The sequence below is a fragment of the Cavia porcellus genome, unplaced genomic scaffold (assembly GCF_034190915.1).
Source record: "Cavia porcellus strain 051 isolate PalLab524CR breed Dunkin Hartley unplaced genomic scaffold, mCavPor4.1 scaffold_9, whole genome shotgun sequence".
In the NCBI taxonomy this organism is placed as follows: domain Eukaryota; kingdom Metazoa; phylum Chordata; class Mammalia; order Rodentia; family Caviidae; genus Cavia; species Cavia porcellus.
This window is the reverse complement of record NW_026947492.1, coordinates 66,118,550-66,146,529: the sequence shown is the minus strand read 5'-3', so window position 1 is coordinate 66,146,529 and position 27,980 is coordinate 66,118,550. Positions and strand designations below refer to the sequence as shown.

Here is a 27,980-nt window from a genome sequence, read left to right as displayed (position 1 = left end):
TCATTCAATCTCATTAATTGGAACCAAAAGCTTTTAGAGTCAAGAATATAAAGTTCCTAGTGTTCAAAATATGTATATCTGTCTCTCCTATAGTGAGATATGAAATATGCAGTTCCCTCAGAAATCTTGAGCATACCAATGCACAATGACATTGAGTTCTGGGGAAAGTGTTACGAGGATAGTATCAGCAGGAGATACAGGAGCTCCAGGACTATATTTCTCTCAACTTAGGTTTCAGATAGTACATTTTAGGATATAGAATCAGTGCTTACCATTACAAATCATTGAGAAATGTTATGAAAGCTCAGTTTAAGAAAATGAACCCAAAAAGGATCTCAAAATGTTTGTACCTCTTAGAATAACAGCATCTGCAGATTCCGAAAAAGAAAATACATTAGTTCTGCATTATATGACAGCAACTAAATTTAGTTCAAGTAATTTGGTCCAATGTTACTCTACTTTATCCTTCTGAAAATCTGCTACATTTCATGGAGGCATTGTTTTGTTCTGATAGCAGCCTTTCTTGTTCTGATTGCAACAGATCCAAAATGTATTTCACATTTTCACAGTCAGCTAAATACATTAGAAGATTGTAAGGTCTATATTAATCCTGACATCCAAATATCTAGAAATTGATATTATTCAAATCATATAATAAATAATCTCATTATAAAATAAAGTCAGGTCTTAATTCTCCACTGAAACACTAGCTATTACTATTGTTCAGATTTAGGTAAAGTGCTTCAAGGAAAATTATTTTTGGAATCAGTTACATTTTCAAGACAACACTGATCAATATTCTCATACATATAGAGGAGATGGGAAGAAAGCTGTAGTTTAGAGTCTCTTTCATTTAAACTATATGTTTCTTGAATTTCTTCAGGATTCTGTCACAAATTTGCTTGGTCTTTATACTATAGATAATAGGGTTCATGAGAGGTGGCACCCACTAGTATACATTGGCCCTTAGCATGTGGACAACTGGAGACACAATCTGCCTTTAGCAGCAGATCATAGAGAGCCCAATCATGGGTGTGTAGAAGGTGAGCACTACACAGAGGTGGGAAATGCAAGTACTGAGTGGTCTCACTCTCTCTGCTTTGCAGGCTATACTCAACACTTTGCCCAGGATGAGGAGATAGGACAGAAGGAGAAGCACTGAATCAAGTCCAATGGAGCAGATGACCACCATGAGGCCATAGATACAGCTCACACGATGGCTACACATGGTTGTCTTTATGAGGACCTAATACAGGCAGAAGGGGTAGAAAAGAACATTGACTGCATGATATTGGAGTCTCTTCAGCAGGAAGGAAGCTGGAAACACCAGGACTAAGGCTCTTCCAACTATTGCCAACCCAATCCCAATGATCACATCATTGGTTAAAATGGTCGCATAATGCAGAGGATCTTGGATTGCTACAAAGCAGTCAAAGGCCATGGCTAACAGAACAGCAGACTCAATTATTGAGAAAACGTGAAGTACATCTGGACCAGACAAGCATCAAAAGGAAGTTCCTGAGCATGGAACCAAAAGACGCTGAACATAGTGGGCAAGGTAGTGGTGGATAGGCCCAGGTCAGTGAGTGCCAGAATTGAGAAAAAGTAGTACATTGGTTGGTGAAGCGAGGACTCTGTCCTGACAATGAAGAAGATGGTGATATTCCCCACAATGGAGGTGGTGTAAACCATGAAGATGGGGAAGGCAATCAAGCCATACAGGCTTTCAAGGCTGGAGAAGCCTGTGAGAAGGAAAGGAGGATACAGGGCAGAACCACTGAAGACAGATTTTGGGCTGATGGAGCCTCTGTCAGTCTAATTGGAGAGACATAAATATGGAAAATTAGGGTAAAAGCCGGTATTCTAACAACAAAGCATTCATATATTTGTGTATATTATTTTAATCATTCCTATGCTAATAAAGTTTAACTACAGTTTATTTATTATCCACATTTACAATTTAAGAAATTTATTCTTTTTTCATGCACACAATGAAGAATAGCTGGTTGTGTTAAAAGTAGGAATATATATAAAATAGGCTTTCATGCAGTTGTCTATATTTAGTGTTTAAATCAAGTTTAATTGCCATAATTTAATTACTCTGTATTTATCATTTAAAATTTTATTTATTTTATCATCTATATCACAATGAATAGCTGGTTGAGCAAAGACTAGAAAAATTCATAAAAATGTGTTCAAACACAAACTATCTCAATGAGAGTTAAAATTAAATATTGCTTTAAAATTGATATGAAAACACTGGCTACAAAGTAGATATGAACTAAGTTCATCTAGGGAGGGGAGCGACTATTTTTACATTCAATTTTCAATGGACAATGGGATAGATAGAACCAAAAGAGTATGATATTCATCTTGTACTAACTGATGCCCATGTAAATGAAGCAATGTATTAGAGAGCGCAGCCGATCCCCATTATGCTATGAGACATATTCCAAAAACCCTAGAGGATGCCTGAAACAATAGAAGTACCAAAACTTTTATATACCAGTATTTCCTACACACATATAAAAATGATTAATTTTAATTCATAAGTTAGGCACAATAACAGTCAATAACATCTAATAAAGTTTTTTTAATTATGAATTAATTATATCTAGATTTTTCCATGTAATAGTTTTATGCCAAGGTTAATAGCAAATAATGAAGAGTAGAAAGCAAAATTGTGGGGAGTCGGGACTATTGTATTTCAAATGCGAGCACATGTAATTGAAGAAAGCTAAAAGTAATGAATACTGCTACACTTATTCGTCTTATTTATATGGAATAATGAATGAGAAGTTTTGAAGGAAACTGTGTGTAAATATAAAGAACTTGCACTTATTCTTACAGGGTCTAGTACACTAACCGCAGTTTAAAAATCATCATGACCAGGTCTACAATATATTATTGTCAAGCAAGAGTAGTTTGGGCTGTGGATTGGCAGTGACCAAACAAGGAAACGTTTTAGGAGTTATGATCATTTAAAAATATGCTTTTCAGCAAATTCTGACAGTAAATATTATGATGGCTAAATAGGAATAAAGGTTATATGCAGAGAAAAAAATACCATCATACCATGGATCATTATATGCTAAGTTCAAGAAGGAAAAATTTAGATTAAATTTACTTACTTTGTAAAAATTTTTGACATTATAAACAAGAAGAAAAAAAGGCATATGTAGAAATTTAGAAATGTAGTGTACAATACAAATCCAATCAGGTTATGTTGAATTGGAGGGATATGTGTTCTACAGATAGTGTTATATTTTCAAATGCACTGGTATAAAAGGAGAAATTATGCCTATTCTTAGGAAATGTGTAATGAAAAATAACAGAGCAAGAAGAGGGAAAAAATTCATAGATTGTTCTAGAGAAAATATAAGACAAACACAACTTAGGGTAGATAATCATAGACATTAAAGTAGTAGCCCAAGAAATCTCCATCAATTACCAATATGATCAACATTCAATTTTAGATACCAAGGGCAGCCAGCAGCAGTGAAAATTTCAGTCTCTTCTGCATCAGAGCTTTCCCCAAATTCAGATGACCATTGCCCTGGCTATTCTCCACCAATACTATTGAAGCCTTATAGTTTTCTCTGAATAATAAGTAATTTTATATCATACAGATATATTGGAATTTTATCCCTAATAATATTCTCTTACTTTGTAAGGAGCAATTAGATATAGGAAAGAGAAAATATAAGTGATTTACATGTGCTATTTACATATGCAGTTATCTCTGTCTTATATTAATCATAGCAATTACATAACACTGTTGTTTATACATTTTCTTCATTATCTAGATGTGTATATCATAACATAACATCTATGGTATCTGTCATCTCCTTGACACTCAGACAAAATTATTTTTTTCCTTTGCTTTCAAAACCTCCAATATTCTGCTTCCTTCCAAGGCAGGACATATCCTTCTGTTAGGCAGTTTTTAAGAGTATTCACAGTCCAGACTTCTCTCTTGGATATAGACACTGCTTTCAGTGGCTATTTCACTGTGTCGGAAACTTCAATGACAATCATTATTTTACACACCAATCACATTTGAGAGATTACTAAACTTCCTTGAGCATTAAAATAATAGGTATTTTATCACTTTGTATATCACTTGAAAGGTTTTTGCTAAAGTATTTCATAGTATCTGCACAGTTTCTGAAACTTAGGAACCAAAATGGTAATTGAAATGATGAATTAGCCATGATCATAATCTTGTTGGCCATGAATAGCAGTGACAAAGTCAGGTGTGAAATGCAGTGCACATGTAATCACTAGTGAAAATATAACCTCTTGATACTTTTTTGAGGACTTATCATGGCTAATTTTGTGTGTTTGTTCATAGCGTTGTCAGGTGTGCATGATAGATGAGGAGGTAATATAGATAAGATATTCAAATTATCAACAGTGTCATCAATTCTATTAGTTTAACATCATATGTTTTGAAATTGCAAGGATTTTAGAGCATAATGCCTCACTCTAGATACAATATGTGGCTGTAGTTGGGTGTGGAAAGCTCTTTGCAGCTTTTTTTTTAAAGGATAATGGTCAGTCTCCTCCTCAAGGTAAAAGGCAGTCTGTACTCTCATTTATCCAAAAGCAGTGATTCCCCATTAAGTAGGCGTCAATCCCTCCTCTCAATCTTCCCCTTCACTTTCTGGATTCATTAACATCTAATGCACTCATATCTTATCCACTCTTCCCACCTAAGGGCTGTCTTTCAGATGAAACTGAAATCTTGTGTGCATATAGACTTGCATGGAGATAGAGGTGGGCAGGATTTTCCATCTTTACAGCTTAGAAATTTCTTGTAGGCACAGAAAGCCTGAACATGGGCACAAGTGAAGAATAAAATGCATAGAATATCCTAAGGTAAATGATTCCTCAAGAAAGCACAGATGCCATAAGAAAGGTGTCTATCTCTTCTTTAGTGACTCCAGGGCCAAAATAGGAAATCTTTTGCTTTTTAGCATCCTCGAGTCTGCCCAGTTTTGTGCTGTATCATTACTGCAAGTCTGTCCTTTAAATACTTTTAGGTGCCTGTCCCTCTTGACTAGGGCACTCACATAGGATAAGATTCAGCGACATATCTTTACTATGTAGCAAAGAGTGAATTCTTCCAAAGCATATTTGTAAGGCATATCTTATATGTTCATTCACAAGCTACACAGGTGATAAACATGGCAGGAGGGACTGTGCTTCGCAAATCAGTACTGCTTTGGTTAGAATATAGTGTTCTTTTTATCCTTTTGGTCTACAACTGTTCCCAATTTGCAACTAATTTATCTAATTTATGTTACTTTTTTCTCAGCACCCATGCTTTTTTCTTCTTTTTATATTGTGTCATGACGTAAATATTCAAAATATTTTAATCCAAATTGTACATTACTCTGATGTCCATCATTTTGTATCTCTTCTCTTCAATGGTGGATGTATCTTTTACTCTAATATTTTTTTTAATTTAAAAACCCATCATATTATTTGAGTAAGCCATAGAATTCAATGCTTTGTTTTCCATATACTTTATTTTTCAAACACCATTCATTAACATTTAAAATCCTTGATTTTAAACTGTAATTCTCAACTAAAAGATTTTCTTTCCGTACAGCGGATATGTGACAGTGCCATTGGTGCCATATTCAAATTTTGCATCTTAAAACTGGGCATGTCCTAGCATTTTGTCTGTATAGATTCTCATTTTTTGATAAACTTGTACATCACAGAAGCACAAGATTTAGAGTAACAGAGCTTAGAAACTATAAATTCTTTTCTAAGGCACTTTGCTCTGCCAAGATCAAGCACTTAGCATCGTAATCTTTTGCTAAAAGCTAAAGTGAAATATCAATGAAAAAGATTTTTTTAAAAACCAGAAAAATGGAACAGAGAATAATTATCATGAAAGTTGCATTCAAACATTCTAACTTATGGTGGAATTTAAACACGGAAGAGAATAAGACAAGTCAATATTTATGACAGAGAAAAGCAGTAGCATTTATCTCAAACTAGTGTGCTATAAATCATCAGGAATTTCTTTCTTTCTTGATAATCTCATCTAAAAATTATGGTGAGAAGGAATCCTTATCTAAATATACTAATCCTAGTGAATCACCCAAAACATTTAACTAAAGAATGACAGAAAACCTACATATGTATTCCTACAGAATACAAAGAGAAGGATCATTTCTTAGAGATCTTTGTGAATAAATCACAGCGTGTACATCAAACTGAGATGAGAGTATCAAAAATAAGACTACTAGGAGCCCCCCATACGGGTTACAAAATCAAAACCAAAAACTAATATTAACCAGGTGAACCTACTGATGCATAGACACACACACAATCATGCATTCTCTTTTTCTTTTGAGCTTAATTTGGACATCAAATTCATTTTACAAGCAAAGATCACACATAAAAATTATTAAATTACCATAAAGTAACAATCATAATAATTTATTATAACTAGAATTTATAATCACAATCTACATTTATATGAAAAACATTTGACAAAGTTCAGAATTGATAATGCACTAATTGTAGACAGAAAATAAACTCCTTTATTAAAAAAAAAAACTATAATAACTATTTAGCTATAGAATTGTAATCAGTTTTCCTAAAGGCAAATAAAAAGAAATTCACTAAATACCTGCTTGATGTATTTGAAAAAGAAATATGGAAAGACTGGGAGGAAAGAAATAAAGTTTCTTATCAATCAAAAAAATGTTTGTAAACTACTAGTAAGTACAAAATAATCTAATGACAAGTCTTGTGAACCAGTAAATGAACTCTTCACACTACTCACATATCCTTCTTTCTAAAAAGTAATGGTAAATACAAGCTTAAATTTAAAGCATAAATTTATATAAACACAAACAATGTAGAAAAAGAAACTTGGAAATATTTGCAGGATTTCTACCCTTAAAATTTCAAAGATAATTGAGATTAGATGATTGAAATCATGCAATGCAGTCAAGAGATCTACCACATGAATGGAATACTTATCTTAATATGATTATTTACCCCAAATTATCCCATAAATTAAGCTTTTATAGAAATTAAATGATTCTTATAATTTTTAATGTAGAAATGCAAATACAAAAATGCTCACAACTACTTACAGTAGAATAAGCTCTTAAATCGTTTGGCTATAACTACCTCATAACAAAGCTTCACATAAAACCCCAGTAATTAAAGACAGTGTTCTATTAACACAAGGATAGAAAAATCACTGCCTACAGGAACCCCCAGAAAGATGTGTAACATTGTACATAAGGGTAGCAATAACATGCAGAAATGATGTTTTATGCAGTGGAAGGTTCTGAGTGAATGGTATAGTTATACCAGACAGTTGAATTGATCATCTATAAAAATAAATTCTTCATAGTTTCTATAACCAAAGATAAAAAATAAGACCATCGAACTTTCAAAAATTTCACAAAACAGTATCATCCACTATATTAGCAAATGAGACAGTTAGATATACACTGCTTGAGCTTCAAATGGGGTCTTTATTTCCTCCACTGTGAGAGTGCAACCAGACACTAGGGACATTTTTTACTTATACATGTAGCACGATATTTATTTTGGCCAGTAGAGGATGCCGTAGGGACACTTACAAAGGATACTTGCAAGTACTTCTTTGGATTTTCTTTTTTCTTTTTCTTAAGAGAAAATGCAAATTCAAAAAGCAATCAAACAAAGAAAAACAATAACAACCAAACGGAATGACAAGGACATGATCATCATCATTATCAACACCCCACTGAAATAAACAATAGTGATAAAAGATTTCAAGACAAGATGACAGGATTTAACAATGTTTGTTATATTGCACATTGTCAACTTTCAAAATAGTTACTCAGGTTACCAGGTATAGTCATGCAAAATTGATCAAATAATATAATTTCTCTTTGAGCAGTGTCTTTCCATTTCATTATACCTTTTGTAACTTTTGGATATTATTTACTTTCAGTTTCTTAAACCAGAGACAATACAGTGCTTATACATGAGTTATTTCACTTAAGGTCTCTAGGTTACATCCATTTACCTATAACAGGCTTTAGTTTGGCCTTCTGTATAGCTGAGTAGTACTCCATTGTATAAAAACATCACACATCTTTTTATACATTCCCCAGTTGACTGGCATTTGAGTTGTTCCCAATATCTGACTATCGCAAAATGTGCAGCTTCAAACATGGGTGCACATATTTCTCTGTGATATGATGTTTCCAGTTCTTCTGAGAATGTACCCAGAAGTGGAATAGCTGGGTCAAAAGGAACCTCTAATCCGAGTTTTCTGAGGAATTTCCACACTGATTTCCACAGTGGTTTTACCAGTTTGCACTCCCATTAACAATGGAAGTGTTCCCTTTTCCCCACCACCCACCAGTGTTTGTTGTATGTTGATTTCTTCATACTAGTCATTTTTTCTAGAGTGAAATGTAATCTCAGTGTTGTTTTAATTTGCATTTATCAAATGACCAATGATGCTGAACATTTTCATATGCTTATTTACCATTCATATTTATTCATTTATTTATTTACCATTCATATGTACTCAAATTAGATGACCATTTTTGGATTGGGTGTTTTAATTTGGGGTGCCCAATTTTTTAGCTCTTTATCTGTTCTAGATAGAAGTCCTCTGTCAGAGTGACAGTTGGCAAATATCTTTTTTCTAATTTTGAGTTTTCTTTTCATGCTTTTGGTGGTTTCTTTGAGTGTGCAAAACAATTTTAGTAGGATGAAAATTCATTTATTGATTCTTAAAATACTTTTCATGCAGTTCAGTTTTGGTTTATAAACTCTCTGCCTACATCTATGATGTCAAGATTTCTACCCTACTTTGCCTTGCAGTGCATTTAGTGTTTCTGTCTTAATATTTAGATCTTTTATCCTTCTGACTTTAGTTTAGTGCACGGTGATATTTATGGGTCTACTGTTGGTCTTCGGCATGTGAAAAGCCAGTTTTTCCAACATCACTTATCAAAAGAGCTTTCTTCCACTGAACATGCTTGGCCCCTTTATCAAAGATAAGGTGGCTGAGTGTGTTTGTAATTGTGACTGTGTCTTCTATTTTGTTGCATTGACATTCAGGTCAGTTTGTTTTCCATTACCATTACCTTGCTGATTTTCTTATAGTAACTCTGTAACTTCAGGTCAGGGATTGTGATTATTCCTGCCTTGCCTTTGTTGCTCAGGATTGATTTTGCTATTCCAGGTGTCTTCTCTTTCCAGAGGAATTTTAGTAATTTTTTTATAGATCTATGAGTTATGCTAAGGATATTTTGATCAGGATTGTATTAAATCTGAATAAAAGCTTGAGGACTTTGGCCAATTTCACATTGTTGGCTGTTCCTATCTATGAGCAAGCATTTGAACATCTGCTTGAGTATTAGAAATTAAACATGAAGTGTATCTCCACTTAAATTCAAGTCATGTTCCATCTGTCCTCAATAGGGTATGCGTAAGACATACAATATAAACATATTACCCTATCAGTGAATTTTTACTAGACAAAATCTCAGAAATGTACTTAGAGGAAAGTTTTAGTGCACTGTATGTTAATTTATTTATTTTTATTATTTTGTCTTCTTGAGACAAGGTATTGCTTTGCAGTTCAGGCTGGCATTGGGCTAGCTTTGTAGCCCAGGCTGGTGTCGAATTTGCAACAATCCACCTGCCTCAGCCTCCTGAGTGCTGGGATAACAGAAGTGTGCCAGTGTGCCTGGTGACACACTACATTTAAAACAGAATTTTTGCAATTGATACATAGAAAGAAGGATGGATATAGATAAAATTGGCCAGAAGGAGAATTTGAACTGAAATTCATGACTGATGAGACAGCAATCTTTTTTCCTTTATTTTAAAGAATTTCTTCATTTCATCTAAATTTCTTATTTGACTTAAACTGTCCTTTACTATATTTATTAGAGTGAACTATTGTCTATATTATGCGTTGCATATTTTTAGTTAATGTCCTTGGTTTTTTTATTACTATTTTTGTACTTGTCTGTCTTTTTATCTAAGTTTATTGGTGCAATGAAATATCCATAATGACTGTGAAAATTGTAGAGAATTTACAACTGTACATGATATAGCTTGATTCCTCTTTTATCTTTTTCCCATTTTCATTCTCTCTTTTTGAACACCGTTGCCCTCGCGTTCACAAAATATCATTGACTATATTAGCAAATGTGGCAGTTATACATTTACAGGAAACAGTTTCAAATAGTGTCTTCTTGCCTCTGCTATGAGAATGCAACCAGACACAATGAACATTATTTTACTTATACCACTAGCATAATATATTTTTCAGCCGGTAGAGCGTACTGTAGTGATACATGTAGGACTTGCCCTTACGTACTTGTTTGAATTTTCTTCTTTTTATCATGCAGATAGCAGAAGTGTGGCAGAGATTTAGTGACCTTCAGCCCATGAATTTTTTGCTAATGCTGTAAGTGTTATTTTTGCTAATGCTCTAAATGAGACTGTTGGGTTTGGTGACTTATCTACTTGTTAACTATGCAAATTTGTCAAGAAATGTAACTTTTATGACTGAATTACTTCATTGGTTAAGCAATCAAAATGGTTTTGCTCTTAAAGGACTAAATGAAATACAATAAATGTAGCACAAAGAATCATGTGAATATAACCCACTTTAGTCAGTTTTTGGAAGCACAGATTTTAGCTATTAATATTGTCCTTACCTTAGTGGTTACAAATTTATTCTGCTCCATTCACCTTTTCAATGCATTTGCTGAGGGGAGGACATCCTGAGTGCAGTGTTTACAGTGTGTATATCAGCAGCATGCGACCAGACATCACAGAAGTGCTGAGGAATAACAGGAAGGCCGCTTGCCTGCTCAGGCACGTGCACTTTTCTTCTTATTTAGAATCAAAATATTTCGGGAGAAATATTTGACACACTGAGTTGTTATGATTCACAAAATATTCTCTTAGTAATGGAAAAAATTCCATGAAGAAATAAGTTGTTAGTTGGAAGGCAGAAAGGAAGACATTCTGCCTAAGGAATTGAGAGTAGTATATGACACATGTTACTCAAAATGGCTGCAGCAAGGTTGTCATAGAGAGTATACAGACAGAGGAAAAATGAAGTCATACGAACACACTATGACCAAGCAAGTTTTAACACCAGTGCTTTCACTATAAAATATTTGAAGAGCTATTAGTCTTGTGATGAGATGGGCAGGTTCCAGGGGTGCCACTGTGTACTTTGAAGCCGAATATCCCATGTTTATTACTATTGCTGTCTTATCTGCAAGGAGCATGGGGACAAATCTTGGGTCAGTCCTTGTTGGTTCCTTTAAAAGCACTGGCGTTTTTTCTCTCCCAAATATACATAGCCCTCTAGTTTTTGGTCATGAGTAGATCTAGGCCCCTTTGGTTTTGTAGTTTCCCAAGTGCTAGAAAGTCTATGTGGCCCTGTATCATGATTAGGCTTTGTAAGATAGCGCCGAGGCAAAAACTTAAACAGAGCTTTTTTGTAAAAATGAAGGGAAATGGTATTGAAGAAAGGGTAGCGGGATGGAGAAAACGAATTACAGTCCATCACGTACAAGTAAAAATTTCCTTTGATGAATGTGATCATTGTGTACACCTAATATGTACTGATAAACTTAATTAACTAAAAGAATTTCATTGAGGCTTTCCTTTAGGCCCTATGAAAAGGCTTTGTTAATTTGATGTATCAATTGATTTGTGAAAATCCCATTTAGTATCTTAATTTCAAAGCAGGGGCCATCAAATTAAATGTATGACTTTCACTGTGTGTGTTTCTGTGTGTATGATGATTTTATCTGTGCAAGGTCTTATGAATCTCAAATCTCAAAGCAAAATGACAAGCAGTGGCAGTATTGTGGAAAGCACTACATCTTGACTTGCTGCTATTATTATTTAGTTAAAGTTGGCAAAACATATGAGGATTAACTATGCTTTCCACGGTAGACACAGTAAAAGCAAATAAAACATCTAAAATATAGCACACAAAAGGCAGTAGCTTTAAGTGTTGTTCGAGTGTCTTTATTATTGAAAACGTCAACTCTGTTTTGGATTTCTCTGCATTAAAGGAAAATACCTCATACTCTTTTGTAGAAATAAATAACCATAAAGTTAAATCTTTCACACAACAGATCATCTCCTTAATCAATTGTGTGGTCACATGAAGATACTTAGTGTGTTTAGGAAGAATTATAAGGTGATTAGGAAATACCTGAAAACTGAATGGTAAGATGGAATTACAAGAAATTTATTCTCTCATCACAAGGAAATCTAAGTGATAGCTCATAAAATCATGTATTGGCTTTGCATGCGAGTCAAGGTGTTTGACAGTGAAGCATCTTTCGGATATTTTCTAAAATAGATAAAATGATCAAACTCATCTTTAGGAAAGACACAGTTTGCTATTGAATAAAATTACTTTTCTCTCAGCAGAAATTAAATATGTGGGCACTGTTTTTATGTTTTAAACTATATCATTTAATGAGTACCTTAGTAAATATATCTTAATTTTCTTTTGTTCTGCATCTTTCGCCATATGTAAATTAACACTGATTCTATGAGAATGATGATTCCCTTGTCAGTGCAGACCAGGTGATGAGGTGATATGTGAGAAACACATTTAGTGACAGAGGAAAGCAGTCAATTTTGAGTAGATATTTATTTCATACCAATTTACATTCCTTTCATTTCAAGTTAGTAAAGCTAGTGTATGTTTATTGAAAGTTACTGTTGAGAGCCAAATGTGCCAGGACATCAAAACAGTCAAGGTAAACCTCTTCGAGTACTTCCCCCAGGCCCCCACAGAATCTCTCAGTGCTGCTCTGTTGATGCAGTCTCTCCCGCAGGTGACTGATCTCCATTTCTCACTCATGTCCTCATCACACTGCTAAGTTCCTGTTGTTAGTAAGACTCCAGGTTGGCACTCCTGCAGGCATTTACTATTGGGTTACTACAGTGACGTGGCTTTAATCCTAATGTCTGCTCAGCTGTCTTATCAAGATGCAAGAAAGTCTCCAGATAAGTTTTCTTATACAAAAGCTATCAAAAACTTCTCTAAGTAAGTTTGATACATAAGCTAAGCACACATGTAAGTATTTTGGAAGCAGATTTATCTTAACTTACAAGAATTTTGTGATAATATTAGTATACAAACAACTTGTTCTTTAATTTGTATGAATTTCTATCTTTTTAGTATATTCATAGTTCAGTGCAACTATCAAATATTTTTATACTTCATCAACTTGCAAAACAAATCCTATATCCTTTAGTGTTCATTCTCTCTTCACCCCTCCTCTATTTTCTAATAGCTATTATTATTTTTTCTGGATGAAATATGCTAACAAATCACATAAATGGAATAAAGCAATATATCTTATCATATTTTGCAATGGATGTCATTCATTTAGCATGTGTTCAGTTTTCCTTCATGTTATAACATGCATGAATATAACATGCATGCATATATACTTTACCCACTTTTTACCAAATTACATTTTATTTCTAGAGAGCAAGCTGTCCACTTTCAGTTGCTGGGAAATTAGTATGTATAAGGTTTTGAGGGGAGTATGTATTTTCCTAACTCTTGAGAACATATATAAGAGTGAAATCTGAATCATCTGGTATATTAAAATACTGAGAAACTACCAATTTGTTTTACCACCTTGATTAACAATTTACTGTGCCACAGCAATGTAAGGTGCTCAGATTTCGCTACATATCTTCCAATGATTGCTATCATTTGTCTTTTTAATTTGAACCTTTCTAGGTATGTGAAGTGAAATACTATTTTGATTTGACACGCATTTCCCTAATGAACAAATGACAATGAGGATAGTCTCATGTCCTCTATAAAGTAGTAACCATTGTTTATACATTATTGATCTCATACATTTACAGATAATTTCTGTTAATCTGGAGGTTGTCATTTCACTTTTTTGATAGTATCTTACAAATCAAATTCAATACTTTTTATTAAGTTCAATTTACATACTTTTACATTTGGTATCACATCTAAATATCCTTTACCTAACACAATGCCAGATGACTTACATTTCTCTTGTGTGCATTAATATTTTCACTGTTACACTTCGGTCTATGATATATTTTGAGCTCAGTTTTGTTTAAAGTAGTGCCTAATGTCTTTTTTGGAATGTGGCTATCCAGTTTGATCCAGATAATTAAAAAAAATACAATTCCTGAAAGTTAATATTCTTCAGTACCTAGAAATGAAATTATGGTAGGTGTGTATCCTCATTTGATCCTATATTTATCCATACCAAATTTATGATGTCACTACCCTCCAAAATAGAAACTGGGAAGCAGACTGAATTGGAGAGAAGTGATTAAAATATGTACATCTGTCTGTTGAGGATTACTTATGAACATAGATATATTTTCATTAATCTTTATGATTTACCTGTGTGGGCCCTGATACTGCTTCTATGTACACTTTTAAAAATATTTGTTTCACCCACAAGAATAATCATTGGAGAATAGCCACAATACGAAGATTTATACCACTACAGCGACTAGAACGTAATTGCTTACACTGTTACAGAAAGCCTCTTCAGAGACCAATGTCCTGATTGCCTCCTAATCCTGCAATGTCAGTCTGTGATCCCTCGGACATGGAAATCTCTACCTTCTTACTGATTGGGATCCCTGGAACAGAGCACGGACACATTTAGGTCTCCATCCCCATGTGTCTCACGTACTTTGTCACCATCCAGGGGAACTGTGCTATCTTCCTTCTCACAAAAATGAAGAGTTCGCTTCATAAACTTGCTTATCACTTCCTTTCCTTACTGGCATTTTCTAACCTTGTACTGTCCATTTCTTTGCTTTTAACCATGTTGGAAATACTCTTGTTCAATGCCATAGAAATTTCCTCATATGATTGCTTTGCCCGGAGTTTTTCATTCATGGGTCCTCAATAACAGAGTTATCAATACATTTCACTGTGTCTATTGACCATTGGTGGGGGGATCCACAATGCTTTGAGATATACATCTGTCCTTACCAGCAACAGACTTTAAGCCTGGCAATGTGTTTGCTGTACTGTGTACTTGTTTTTCCATTTCCCTTTATTCTGAAGAGGCTAAAATTCTGTAAGAAAGTTTTATACCATTCTTGGTTCCTGTACAAGGATGTCATGAAGCTGGCTTGCTCTGACAACAAGGTGAATATCATCAATGGATTTTTCATGTCTCTGTTGTCTACATTATACTTGGTGTGTATTTCAGCATCTTATACGCTGATCCTGAAAACTGTTCTGGAATCATCTCACACAATGGTCACCTCAAGGTCCTAGTATTTACATCTCTCATCTGTGTCTATTGTACTCATCTTCTGTGTGCCTACTGATACCTTGGCTGCTCTTCTCTGCTTTGTCAAAAGTATCCGTCCTGTCATCAGAGTTGTAATCATTGAACCTTTCTTCTAGCTCCCCCTTTAATGAATCTCATTGTGTACTCTGTGAAGAATCAGCACATTAGAAATCTCATCCTGGAAAAATTAGGTGACAAACAGCTTTGATAATAAATTCCAGTTTTTAAGAAGTCCCAGCTTCGGTGAAAGTCCAGATAACATCATAATTTCAAAACATATGTAGGGATTCAAGAGCGTCAGTGAAATATTAAATATAGACTAAGCTCAGAGACATATTACATATACTTAATTATACCATCAAATTCTCCATGTGGCACTGTTATGGCATAATAAGAACACTATTAGTACTTTGTTGCTTGTACCATCAATCAATATTTAAGAGATTAACCTCAGGATTGTCAATAACCAATAAATTACATACAGCATGCTAGTTGTGTAATTAATATTTATTATAAGCCATATGACTTTAGCAGTTTGTAAAGATATGAATATAATGTGAAATATGCATACATATGCATACAAATAAATATACATATATATATATATATATATATATATATATATATATATATACATGTACATATAGATAGAGAACCAAGAAACATATGCACATTTCATGAAAAGAATAGCTTGTGTAGGTATTTGAATATCATTTTTTGAGATATCATAAGTGTAATTCAAGTAAATTTTGGCCTCCACAACTACAAACTTCCATACATTTATTAGTATGGCAAACTGATGCTTGGTTACCCTTGATCATAGAGACTACTGTACATGTATTTTCAATTCCTTCTGTAAAGGCCAGAAATATAGTTTTTTGTGACACATAACCTCCTCTGGGGTTCTACATAAGAAGATACAGCATTTGTTGAAAAACTCTGTTTATCTCTTATTTCTATCTCTTTCTCTCTAGACATAGATATAGATATAGACATAGACATTAGACATAGACAGGTATAGATATAGATATAGATATAGATATAGATATAGATATAGATATAGATATAGATATAGATAGATGATACAGATACAGATCAGGGACCTTGCTAAGATCCCCAGTCTCCCAAATGAGCGTATGGTGAAGGCTTAAATGACTGAGACAAGTGGTATGATTTTTAGGCCTCCAGGAAGATGAAAACCCTCTGCAGAGTTTGAGACTCTATGGGTTAGACAGGGAATGCCCTATATTCGTCTAGTATTCAAAAGAGGGAGGGGTTAGAATGGAAAATCCAGGAAACATGAGCAGCACTCTGGGAGGCAATCAAGGATCCTTCTAAGCAACAGACTATACTAATTAAGGAAAACTGTATTACGGGAAAGTTTCCAGGTAAACCCCATCATATGTATGAAATGTCTGTACTATAATAACTTTCAAGAATTTTAAATGTTTCCTTTGTATTTTGATCATATCTCAGATGATAGTAGTATTATTTCTTTCTTAATTACACAGAATAAATCCCAAATGAAGATGTCTTGAAGATTCCTTTAGGCTTATTTCTCTTAATTAGAAATTAAGTACTGCAAACAGGGCCTGACTGGCAAGTGCAAAGTTCTATTGCCAGTATTAAAAATAAATTAATTAATTACAGAAATTGAACAAAATATAAATGTTCCAAGAATAAAGCAATCTTTTTTTCCTATCCTTTAAACAATTTCTCCATTTCCTCTAAATTATTTGCTTGACTTAAAACGCCCTTTATTATATTCACTAAATCCATCCATTGTCTATGTTATGGTTATGTACTTTTAGTTAAAGTCCTGGATCTATTATATTTTTATGGTTGCCTATGTTTTTTTTTAAGTCAATTAGGTGCAATTAGTGCAATTAGCATGTTCATCGCAGAGAATGTAAACCCGTACATGATATGGCTTGATTCCTCTCTTTTACCTTTTTCCCATTCCCATCCCTCTTTTCAAGCCCTTCCCCCACCCATTCACAAAGCTTGGTTAGCATTTTATCCTTCATATCTCCTTTTTTCTTACCTTTCCCTCCTTTCCTTCTTCCTCTTACTTTTGAATGGTTTAAAGCTTCCTTTTCCCTTCTCCTTTTTAAGTTTCTTCCTCTTTCACACTAGCTATTGTATATTTATGTTCTTACTTAAATTTTCAGTTTCTAACACAGCCTGCATTCCCACCAACAATGGAGAAAGTTTTCTTTTTCCCCACAGCCCTGCCAACATTTGTTATTAATTGTTTTCTTGATAGTAGCTATTCTTCCTGGACTGACGTGGAATCTGAGTATTCCTTTAATTTGGACTTCTCAAATGATCAGTGATGTTGGAAATTTTTTTCATGTATTTATTTGCCATTTTTACTTCTTCTTTTGAGAAATATCTGTTTATCACAGATGCCTATTTTTGGATTGGGTCTTTGGATTTGAATGGTCTGATTTTTTAACGTTCTTTATATGTTTTAGATTATTAGTCCTTTGCCTGAATAACGTTTGGCATAACTTTCTTCCCACTCTATGAGTTGTATCTTTACTCTGCTGCTGATCCCTTCTGCTATGCAAATTGTTTTCAATAAGATGAAATCCTAGTTGTTGATTCTTTGTGATAGTTCTGTATGATTTTTTTCCCAAAAGTCTTTGCCTATTTGTTCAAGAGATGTACCTATTCTGTCTTCTAGAAGACCTAGTGTTTCTGCTTTGTTGTTTAAATTACTGATCAACTTTGATTTTAGTTCAATGTAAGGTGATAGATATGGGCCTAATTTCAGTCTTCAGGCTGCAGAAAGTCAGTTTTTTTCCAGCACCATTTATTCAAGAGGTCATCCTTTGTCCAGAGAATATGTTTGGCCCCTTAGTCAAAGACCAAGCAGCAGAGTGTGTTTGAAGATGTTTCTGTATCTTGTAGTCTGTTGCATTGATTCATGGGTCTATTTTGTTTGTTTGTTTGTTTGATGGTTTGTTTTGGGGTTTTTGACAGGAATATGCTGTTTTTATCTCAGCAGATTTGTATATCCTTTTTAAATTAGGTTTTTGATACCCCCCTGCCTTGCCTTTGTTGACTAGAGTTTTTTTTTGTTATTCTAGGACTCTTGTGCATCCAAATTAGTTTGAAGAATGTTTTCTCTAGTTCTGTGAGGTACACTAGTTGTATTTTGATTGGAGTTACATTCAGTCTACAAAGCAACTTGAGGAATAGGGCCATGTTCATTAAATTGTTTTTTCTTATCCAAAAACAAGTGATATCTTTCCATTCTCTGATATCCTCTTCAACCTCCATTTTAGTCCTTTATTTTTCTTTGTTAATTTTATTTGCTGTTAATTTTATTTCCTTTGTTAGGTTGATTTCTTTTTTTATTTAAAGAGAAAAACAAAACTAAACGAAGCAAAACAGTAAAAGGCTAGAAGTAATACAGAATTTCAAGAGAAAAAATATACAATAAGAATTCACCAGTTAATAGATCACATATTGTCATCTTAGAAACAGCTGTCCAGATTACAAAATTAAAGCATATAAAGTGGGCATTAATACAGTGAGATTGCACTCAGTTCTGTTCAATGATCCAAGAAAAACTCAGCAATATGGTTCTCTATCCTACACATTTAAATATACTTGCAGTTATATCATTTAGATCACTTTCCTTCCTCTTTTTTACGCTAACAATCACACATTTTAGGTTCCTTTACTCCCAAAGTTTTTATAATTTTTTCTTTGAAGAGGAAAAGAAAAAAAAATTTAAAAAGCCAAAAAACAAAAAATAAAACAAAAGAAAAAAAGAAGGACCAAAGAAAAACCCAATGTGACAAAGCAAAATAGAGTCAGTTAGATCAGGAGGATGGACATAGTATATAATAATAATAATAATAATAATAATAATAATAATAATAATAATAAAAGGATTACTAGGTTATCAACAATGGTTACCATTATGCCTCTTGTTATCCTAAAAAGAGTAGCCTATATCAGCTAGTATAAAAGAATTGAACAAAACTGTACATAAGACCAATAAAACCACATTGGAGAGCTTACAGGATTCCAAAGAAGATAATAGTCAAATAATAATGGGCATCATAGAATATCTGGTTGCCTTCCAAATGGTTGCCTATACCCTCAAACTGGATACTATTAAGCAAAACAGAATATAATAAAATCAGTCAGAACAAGATGTGGAGAACAGTACAGGGGTTCATATCAAGTTAATAGGGAAACAACAAAGTTACTATAATCTATCACATTATTTTTAATTTAGTTCTCCCTTAGTTAAAAGATACTAAGAAATAAATTAATTTTAAAAAAGGAAAGAAAAGGGGGGGAAATTGAGATTAAAAAAAAAAAGAAAATATCAATAGAACAACACTGGTCAGAACCGAAAATTTTAAGCATCATTGTGTTTCACCCCCAGAGAGCCTGACATTAATAATAGTTACGATAGTAACTCTTTCCTTGAAATATTTGAGTCTAACTTCGTAAACTACAGCATCAAACTTATCAAGACAGTGTGAAACTGTTCAAGAGAATGAAATTATTGCAGGGTATTTAGATCCAGCTAGCAGAAATCTAATATCAATTTCTATATTATCTCTTTCTATATAAAAAAATTTGCTTATACTATTGCATACATTAAGATATAATAAGATACAACATGTTAGAACCAATGGGAACAAATAAACAACAACTCGATGGGGCTTCAAAACAGGATGACATTAAATCAGCGCTAGCTATTACACTCTTAATTTTTTTTCAAAATAGTTATTTGTAGTATCACAGACAATAAAGTAAAACAGCCCAGATTAAACCCATTCCAATTAATGAGTGAAAACATTATATGGCTTCAAACCAGTGTGACTGGGAATCATGATTACCATGTACTTTCATGTATTCTTACCGTTTCTTACACTAGGGAAAGTATTCTGTATTTATATATGTGAGTTTCATTTATTTCACTTATGAGTATGGTCTCGAGCTGCAGCTATTTATTTATAAATGTCTCAATGTGATCATTCTTTATAGCTGAGTAGTACTCCATTGTATAAAAATGCCACAACCTTTTTATCCATCCCTCAGTTGATGGACACTTAGGTTGTTTTCAAGAGCTGGCTATTACAAATTGTGCTGCTATAAACATGGGTGCACATATATCACTGTGGTCTGATGCTTTCAGTTCTTCTGGGAATATGCCTAGCATTGGAATAACTGGGTCAAATGGCGCTTCCAGTCCCAGCTTTCTGAGAAGTCTCCAGACTGACCGCCATAATGGTTGCACGAGTCTACCCTCCTACCAACAGTGCAGGAGAGTTCCTTTTTCCCCACAGCATCTCCAGCATTTGTTGTTGGTGGTTTTCTTGATCTTGGCCATTCTTTCAGGAGTGAGATGAAATCTCAGTGTGGTTTTAATTTGCATTTCTCTAATGACTAGTGATGCTGAAAATTTTTTCATATATTTATTTGCCTTTGTATTTCTTCATCTGAAAATTGTTTATTCATAGCAGATGCCCATTTTTGGATGGGGCCTTTGAATTTTGGGTGTCTGATTTTTTTTTTAATTCTTTGTATGTTTTAGACAGAAGTCCTTTGTTTGAGGTGCAGTTCACTAGGATTTTTTACCAGTTTGTGGGTTTTCTTTTCACTATGTTAGAGATTTCTTTCAATGTGCAGAAACTTTTTAATAAGATGTGATCCCAGGTATTGACTCTGGGAAGTATTTCCCGTGCGGTTTGAGTCTTGTTCATGAATTCTTTACCTATCCCTATGTCTTCAAGGATTTTTCCCAATTTGTCTTCCAGTAGATTTAGTGTTTCTGTTTTAATATTTAGATCTTTGATCCATTTACTATATGTGACAGGCATGGGTCGAGTTTTAGTTTTCGCCATATGGAGAGCCGGTTTTTCCAACACCATTTATTAAAGAGACTGTCATTCTTCAAGTGAACATGTTTGGCCCCTTTATCAAAGATAAGGTGGTTGAGGGTGTTTGTACTTGTGGTTGTATCTTCTAATCTATTCCATTGGTCTTTGGCTCTGTTTTGATTCCAGTACCATGTTGATTTTACTACAGTTGCTTTGTAGTATAACTTCAAGTCAGGGATTGTGGTGCCTCCTGTCTTGCCTTTGCTGCTTAGAACTGTCCTTGCTATTCTAGGTCTCTTCTCAATCCAGATGAATTTTAGGATTGATTTCTCGAAGACCTATGAGGTATGTTGATGGTATTTTTATTGAGATTGTATTGAATCTGTATAACAGTTTTGGGAGAATGGCCATTTTCACAATATTTGTTCTTCCTATCCATCTGCAAGGGATGTCTTTCCATTTTCTGAGATCATCTTCATTTTTATTTTTCAGTGTATTATAATTTTCCATGTATAGGTCTTTCATTTCTCTTGTGAGAGTAATTCCTAAATATTTCATTTTCTTGGTTGCTAGTGTGAAGGGTGTGGCTTCTCTTATTTCTCTCTGTGTGGTTTTGTTTTTAGTGTATAAGAATGCTATTGATTTTTTAGTATTGATTTTGTATCCAGCCACATTGCTGAATTTATTTATTATATCTAAGAGTCTTTCAATGGAGTTTTGGGGGATACTCTATGTAGAGTATCATATCACCTGCAAATAGTGATAATTTAACTTCTTATTTTCCTATACTTACACCTTTTATTTCTCTTTCATGTCTAATTGCTCTGGCTAGTATTTCCAGTGCTATATTAAATAGGAGGGGTGACAGGTGACATCCTTGTCTTGTGCCTGATTTTAAAGTAAAGGCCTTCAATTTTTGGCCATTTAGTATGATACTGGCTGTTGGTTTGTCATAGATGGCCTTTATTATGTTGAGATAAGGACCATCTATTCCAATTTTCTGCAAGGTTCTTATCAAAAATGAATGCTGTACCTTATCAAAAGCTTTTTCTGCGTCTATAGAAATGATCATGTAATTCTTACTTTTGACTCTATTGATATGGTGGATTACATTTATTGATTTATGTATATTGAACCATCCCTGCATACCTGGGATGTGTCCCACTTGGTCATGGTGTTTAATCTTCTTGATGACTTGCTGCATCCTATTTGCCAATATTTTATTGAGGATCTTTGCATCTGTGTTCCTTAGGGAGATTGGTCTGTAGTTCGCTTTTTCAATTGGGTCTTTCTCAGGTTTGTGTACTAGAGTAATATTTGCTTCAAGGAATGACTTGGGAAGGATTGCTTCTCTTTCAATTTCACTGAAGAGTTTGAGTATTGTCAGCATTAGGTCCTCTTTGTATTTCTTGTAGAATTCCGCAGTTAATCCATCTGGGGCTGGGCTCTTCTTTGTAGGTACTGACTTAATTACATTTTTTTGTTTCATTAATTGAAATTGGGTTACTCAGCAATTTTACATCTCCTTGACCTAGCTTTGGTACTTCCTATGCTTCTAGAAATCTGTCTATTTCTTCTGTGTTATCAAACCTTTGAGAGTAGAGGTTTTTGATATAGGTGTTGATGATCTGTATTTCCATTGGGTCTGTAGTGATTTTACCTTTTTCATTCCTTATTGCGTGAATTTGAGCTTTTTCTTCCCTTTTTTAAGTAAGGTTGGCTAGGGGATTATCAATTTTATTTATTCTTTCAAAGAACCAACTCTTTGACTCATTGATTCTTTGCATTGTTTTCTTAGTGTCTATTGCATTGATTTGTGCTCTGGTTTTTATTATTTCCTCTCTTCTTTTGGCTTTGGGCTTGACTTGCTCTTCTTTTTCTAGATGTTTGAGGTGTGGCATCAAGTTATTTATTTGTATTTGTTCTGTTTTCCTGATGTGGGAACTCAGTGCAATAAATTTCCCTCTGAGGATGACTTTCATTTTATCCCACAGATTCTGGTAAGTTGTATTTTGTGTTTTCCTTTTTTTGTAGATATTTTTTAATTTCTTCTTTAATTTCCTCTGTTACCCACTGATTACTCAAGAGTGTGTTATTCTGTTTCCATGTGTTTGTGGGATTTATGCAGTATCTTTTATCATTAATTACTAATTTCATAGCGCTATGATCTGATAACATGCAGGGGATGATTTAAACTATTTTGCATTTCTTTAAACATGTTCTGTGAGTTAATATATGGTCTATTTTAGAGAATGACCCATGTACTGCTGAGAATAATGTGTATTCTGTTGTTGTTGGGTGGAATACTCTGTATATGTCTATCAATTCCATTTGTTCACAGGTGTGATTCATTTCTTTTATCTTTTTGCTGATTTTCTGTCTTGTTGATCTGTCCATTCGTGTCAATGGTGTGTTAAAATCTCCTGTTATAATTATATTACTGCTAATTTGGTTTTTCATTTCTGATATTACTTGTTTTATATAACTGGGTGCTTTGGAATTTGGTGCATATATATTTAAGATAGTTATCTCTTCCTCTTGAAGTTTTCCCGTAACCAGTATGTAGTGACCTGCTTTATCTCTTCTGATCATTATTGGTTGAAGTTCACATTGTCTGCAAACAGAATAGCTACCCTGCTTTTTTTTTGGGGGGGGGGTCCTGTTGCATGAAGTATTATTTTCCACCCTTTGACTTTCAGTCTGTGAATATCCTTTTGGGTTAGATGGGTTTCTTGTAGACAGCATATGTTTGGATTTTGTTTCGTGACCCATTCTGCCAGTCTATTTCTTTTAATTAGTGCGTTAACACCATTTATATTAATGGTTATAACTCTTATATATTGGTTTGTTTGTGGCATGTTGTATTTCTGCTGTTGCATCTTTATTTTTCTGTTCTATTTAATTGTCTGCTTTGTTAAGTGGTTTTTTCTTAAGTGTATCTAGACTGTCTTTCAGTATTCTTTGCAAGATTGGCTTGGTGATCATGAATTTTTCAGCTGTTCTTTGTCGTGGAAGTATCTTATTTCTCCATGGATTTTGAAGGACAGTTTTGCAGAGTACATCAGTCTAGGTTGGAAATCATTTTCCTTTACGGTCTGAAATACTTCACTGCATGTTCTTCTTGCCTTTATTGTTTGTGTTGAGAAGTCTGCTGTGATTCTGATAGGTTTTCCTTTATAGGTGATCTGTCTTTTCTCTTTGACAGCTTTTGATATTCTATTCTTTTGTTCAATTTCTGGAATGGTGATTATTATATGTCTGAGTGTAGTTTTATTTTGGTTATGGCTATTTGGAGTTCTATATGCCTCATTGATCATGATATCAGTTTCCAATTTCATGTTTGGGAAGTTTTCAGCATTTACTTCTATAAATATCCTCTTGACATCCTTTGTATTGTCTCCTTCTTTTTTATTTATCCCTATCAACCTTATGTGGTTTTTCTTTGCATCATCTTGCAGGTGTTGAATTGTTATTTCTTGATTTCTTGTTAGTTTTAAAAAAATCTTTCTTTTCCTGTTCACTGGCTGCATTCTTGTCTTTGAGGTCTGTATTCTATCTTCACATTCATTCAGGCAGTGTTTACAACTTTCAATGAAGTTTTGATTTCCTGTATATCTCTTTGCATCTGTTTTATATATTCTGTTTGTTTCTTATATTGTTCATCCAGAGATTCTTTTTGTTTAGTTCCTCCAATTTTTTAGCTGTCTTCTTTAGATATGTTCAGCATCTCCTTCATTTCTTTTGTTATTTCTTCTTTTACCTGATAGATTATTTCTAGTTTGAATTCCTTTAAAGCTTCGCGGAGTTGCTTCTTTATTTTGGTTAATATTGTTTCAGGTATTTCAGGTATATGGCATGTATTTTCTTCTTGTACAGGGCTCCTAGGCTTTCTTGGGATGGGTTGGATGTTTGACATTGCATTTTGGTCTTTTGTTTTGTCATTTTCCTGTATTACTGTGTTTCAAGTGTTGTTCCAGAGTTTCCCCTGGCAGTGTTATAAATTGACTCTTATGTCCTGGGCTCTTGGGACTCCTCTGGTAGTAGCTCCCTCCTTGGGCAGTGCAGCCCTGGATTAAAAGAGGCTTGCCAGGCTCCTCTCAGGTAGACCTAAAGCCTCCTCAGTTTGCACAGATTCCCCTTCTGGTAGCAAAGCTCCCCTGAGGGATAGAAGGCCACTTGGTGTGGTCCAGGCAATCCCAAGTCCTATTAAGCCCAGTATAGTGTGGCTGTGAGCCCAGTGGACCCCCAACCCCCTAGAGCAAGGATCTCATAATCTCCCAGGGATTGGATGTTTTGTAACAATCCAGCTCCTTGGATGGCAGAACTCCCCAGGCTTATAGAAGGTTCCCTTATGGCCTAAGTAGGCCTCAATCCTCCTCAGCAGGACTGCTCCTTCCTCCAGGAAGTGGCGGTAGTACTGGTGCTCTCCAGATCAAAAGAAGGTTGCAGGCGAGGTCAGAGCAGGTTTCAGCAGCTAGGCCTGGCTCCCTGCTTCCAGCCAGCAGCTGTGGTGTGCTTCTTGGCCAGAGGAGGCAGTGGGCGAACCTGAGTCCCCTCTGCTGGGCTGGACCTTCTCTTTCCAGCCCTTAGCAGTGGTAGTGTGCTCCCTGGGTGGGAGAGGCAGCAGGCAGGCTGGACCCTCACCTTGCGGCCTGAAGCCATGGTAGTGTGCTCCCTGGGCAGGAGTGGTGGCAGGCAAGGCCGGGACCAGAGTCCTCTCTGCTTGGCTGGGCCCTCACCTTCTGGCTGGCAGCGGTGGTAGTGTGGTCCCCGGGCAGGAAAGGCCTGTTAGATTGATTTCTAAAAATTTCATTTTTAAATAATATTTTGAAGTGTTATTTCCCTAATATTTGTCTTAGTGAGTTTGTTATCTGTATACCAAAATGAAACACAATTTTAAGTGTTGATGTTTTATCCAGCTACTCTACTAAATCTAGTTATTAAATACAGAAGACTTTTGGTATTGCTTTTGGGTTATTTTATGGAGAGTATCACATCATCTGCAAATAGTATTTATCTTCTTCTTTTCCTAATATTATTTCTTATTGTATCTAATTACTCTGACTGATGTTTCCAGAAGCATTTTAAATAGGAGTGATGATAGTGATGATAGTGATGATAGCCTTGACTTTTTTTTCTGATTTTAGAGTGAAAGCATTAAATTTTTACCCAGTTAGTGTGATGTTGGTGTGTCATAGATGGCTTTTATCAGATTGAGGTACAGAGCATCTATTCCAATTTTCTACAGGGTTTTTATTATGCATGTTGTTTGGACTTTCTCAAATGTTTTCTCTGCATTTATTGAGACAGTCATCTGATTATGTTTTTGCTCTATTGATATGAGAAATATATTTACTGATTTGCGTGTGTTGAACCATTCCTGCATCTCTAGGATGAATCTTAGTTGGTCATGGATTATAATCTTCTTGATCATTTGCTGCATTCTGTTTACCACTATCTTATGAGGATATTTTCACCTGTGTTCATTAAGCAACTGGCCTGTATTTCTCTTCTTATTTGGATTATAATCTAATTTTGGAATCACAGTAACACTTGCTTTCAGGAATAAGTTGGAAAATACTTCTTCCCTTTCTATTTCATGGAAGTGTTTAAGGAGCAATGGCATTAGAACCTATATAAGTTTCTTATAGAATTCAACTGTGTAATTGGGACCTGAGCTTTACGTTTTTGATAGGTTTGCAAACTGACAGAGATAACTCTTGATTTGTTATCTTTAACCACAGAGACAAGATCTACAGTTGCACAACAAACCCCAACATAAATCAGGAGCTTGCATGCAATAAGTTTCCCACTAGTAGATTGATTTTGTGGTACAAGGGACAAAACAGAAAGAGAGAGACAGACAGACAGAGAGAGAGAGAGAGAGAGAGAGAGAGAGAGAGAGAGAGAGAGAGAGAGACAGAGAGACAGAGAGAGACAGAGACAGAGACAGAGACATAGAGAGAAAGAGACAGAGACACAGAGAAAGATGACAGAGACAGAGAGAGACAGAGACATAGGGAGACAGAGAGTGATAAGAAATTAGTCAAAGCAAGGATAGAGGGTGATCATGTAAGCTTTGGGAAACCAAGAAGAGGACTGGAGATAAAAATGAAGGAGAAAACCAAAGATTATTGAAGTAAATCAAAAAGGTTAGGAACAATGTTCACTTACATGAAGATAACTTAAGATAAAAAGTGATAGTTGGGGAGCAAAAGAAAAAGGACAAATAGAACCAAAGAATAATATATGTATAAATCTTAAAAAGAGAGAAAAGAATAATGAACTCTACCACCAACACCACCACCAGCAGCAACAACAACAAAGACCCAAACAGTAAAAGGGAAACAATGCACAGGAAGAAACAAAAATTGCTTTGGTGTTGACTGTTCTGTGATAGGGTCCAAATCAGTAGCCCAACAGTTTTACAATAAGATTAGTGCTGGATTAGAAATGGGGCTGGTCTTGGATTCTGAATGTAGAGGCAGTGGAACGTCTTTTGACAACAACCTTCTTGTAGGCCCACTCTCTACTTCTTACACTGTTTGTATCTGCATTGCTCTCCTGTTTGCTATGGTAACTTTAAACAGAGAGCCCAAGACTGCTCTCAGTCCAGTGTACAGCTGCCCCCCTCTCACAGACCTTGTACAGCCTGTGCTATTCCCCATTTCTGACTCCTCACACTCTTTGTCCTCGTTGTCCCATTCTGATGGTCATATGTCTGTCCACTGCTGGTTATTGCAAGTCTGCCAATAGGAGAGTGTACTGACAT

At 34.7% G+C, this 27,980-nt stretch overlaps 1 pseudogene; it reads right to left on the bottom strand.

Annotated features, from left to right (window-relative positions):
- Positions 1–853: 853 nt before the first annotated feature.
- Positions 854–27,980, bottom strand: LOC100725628 (olfactory receptor 51H1-like; annotated as a pseudogene).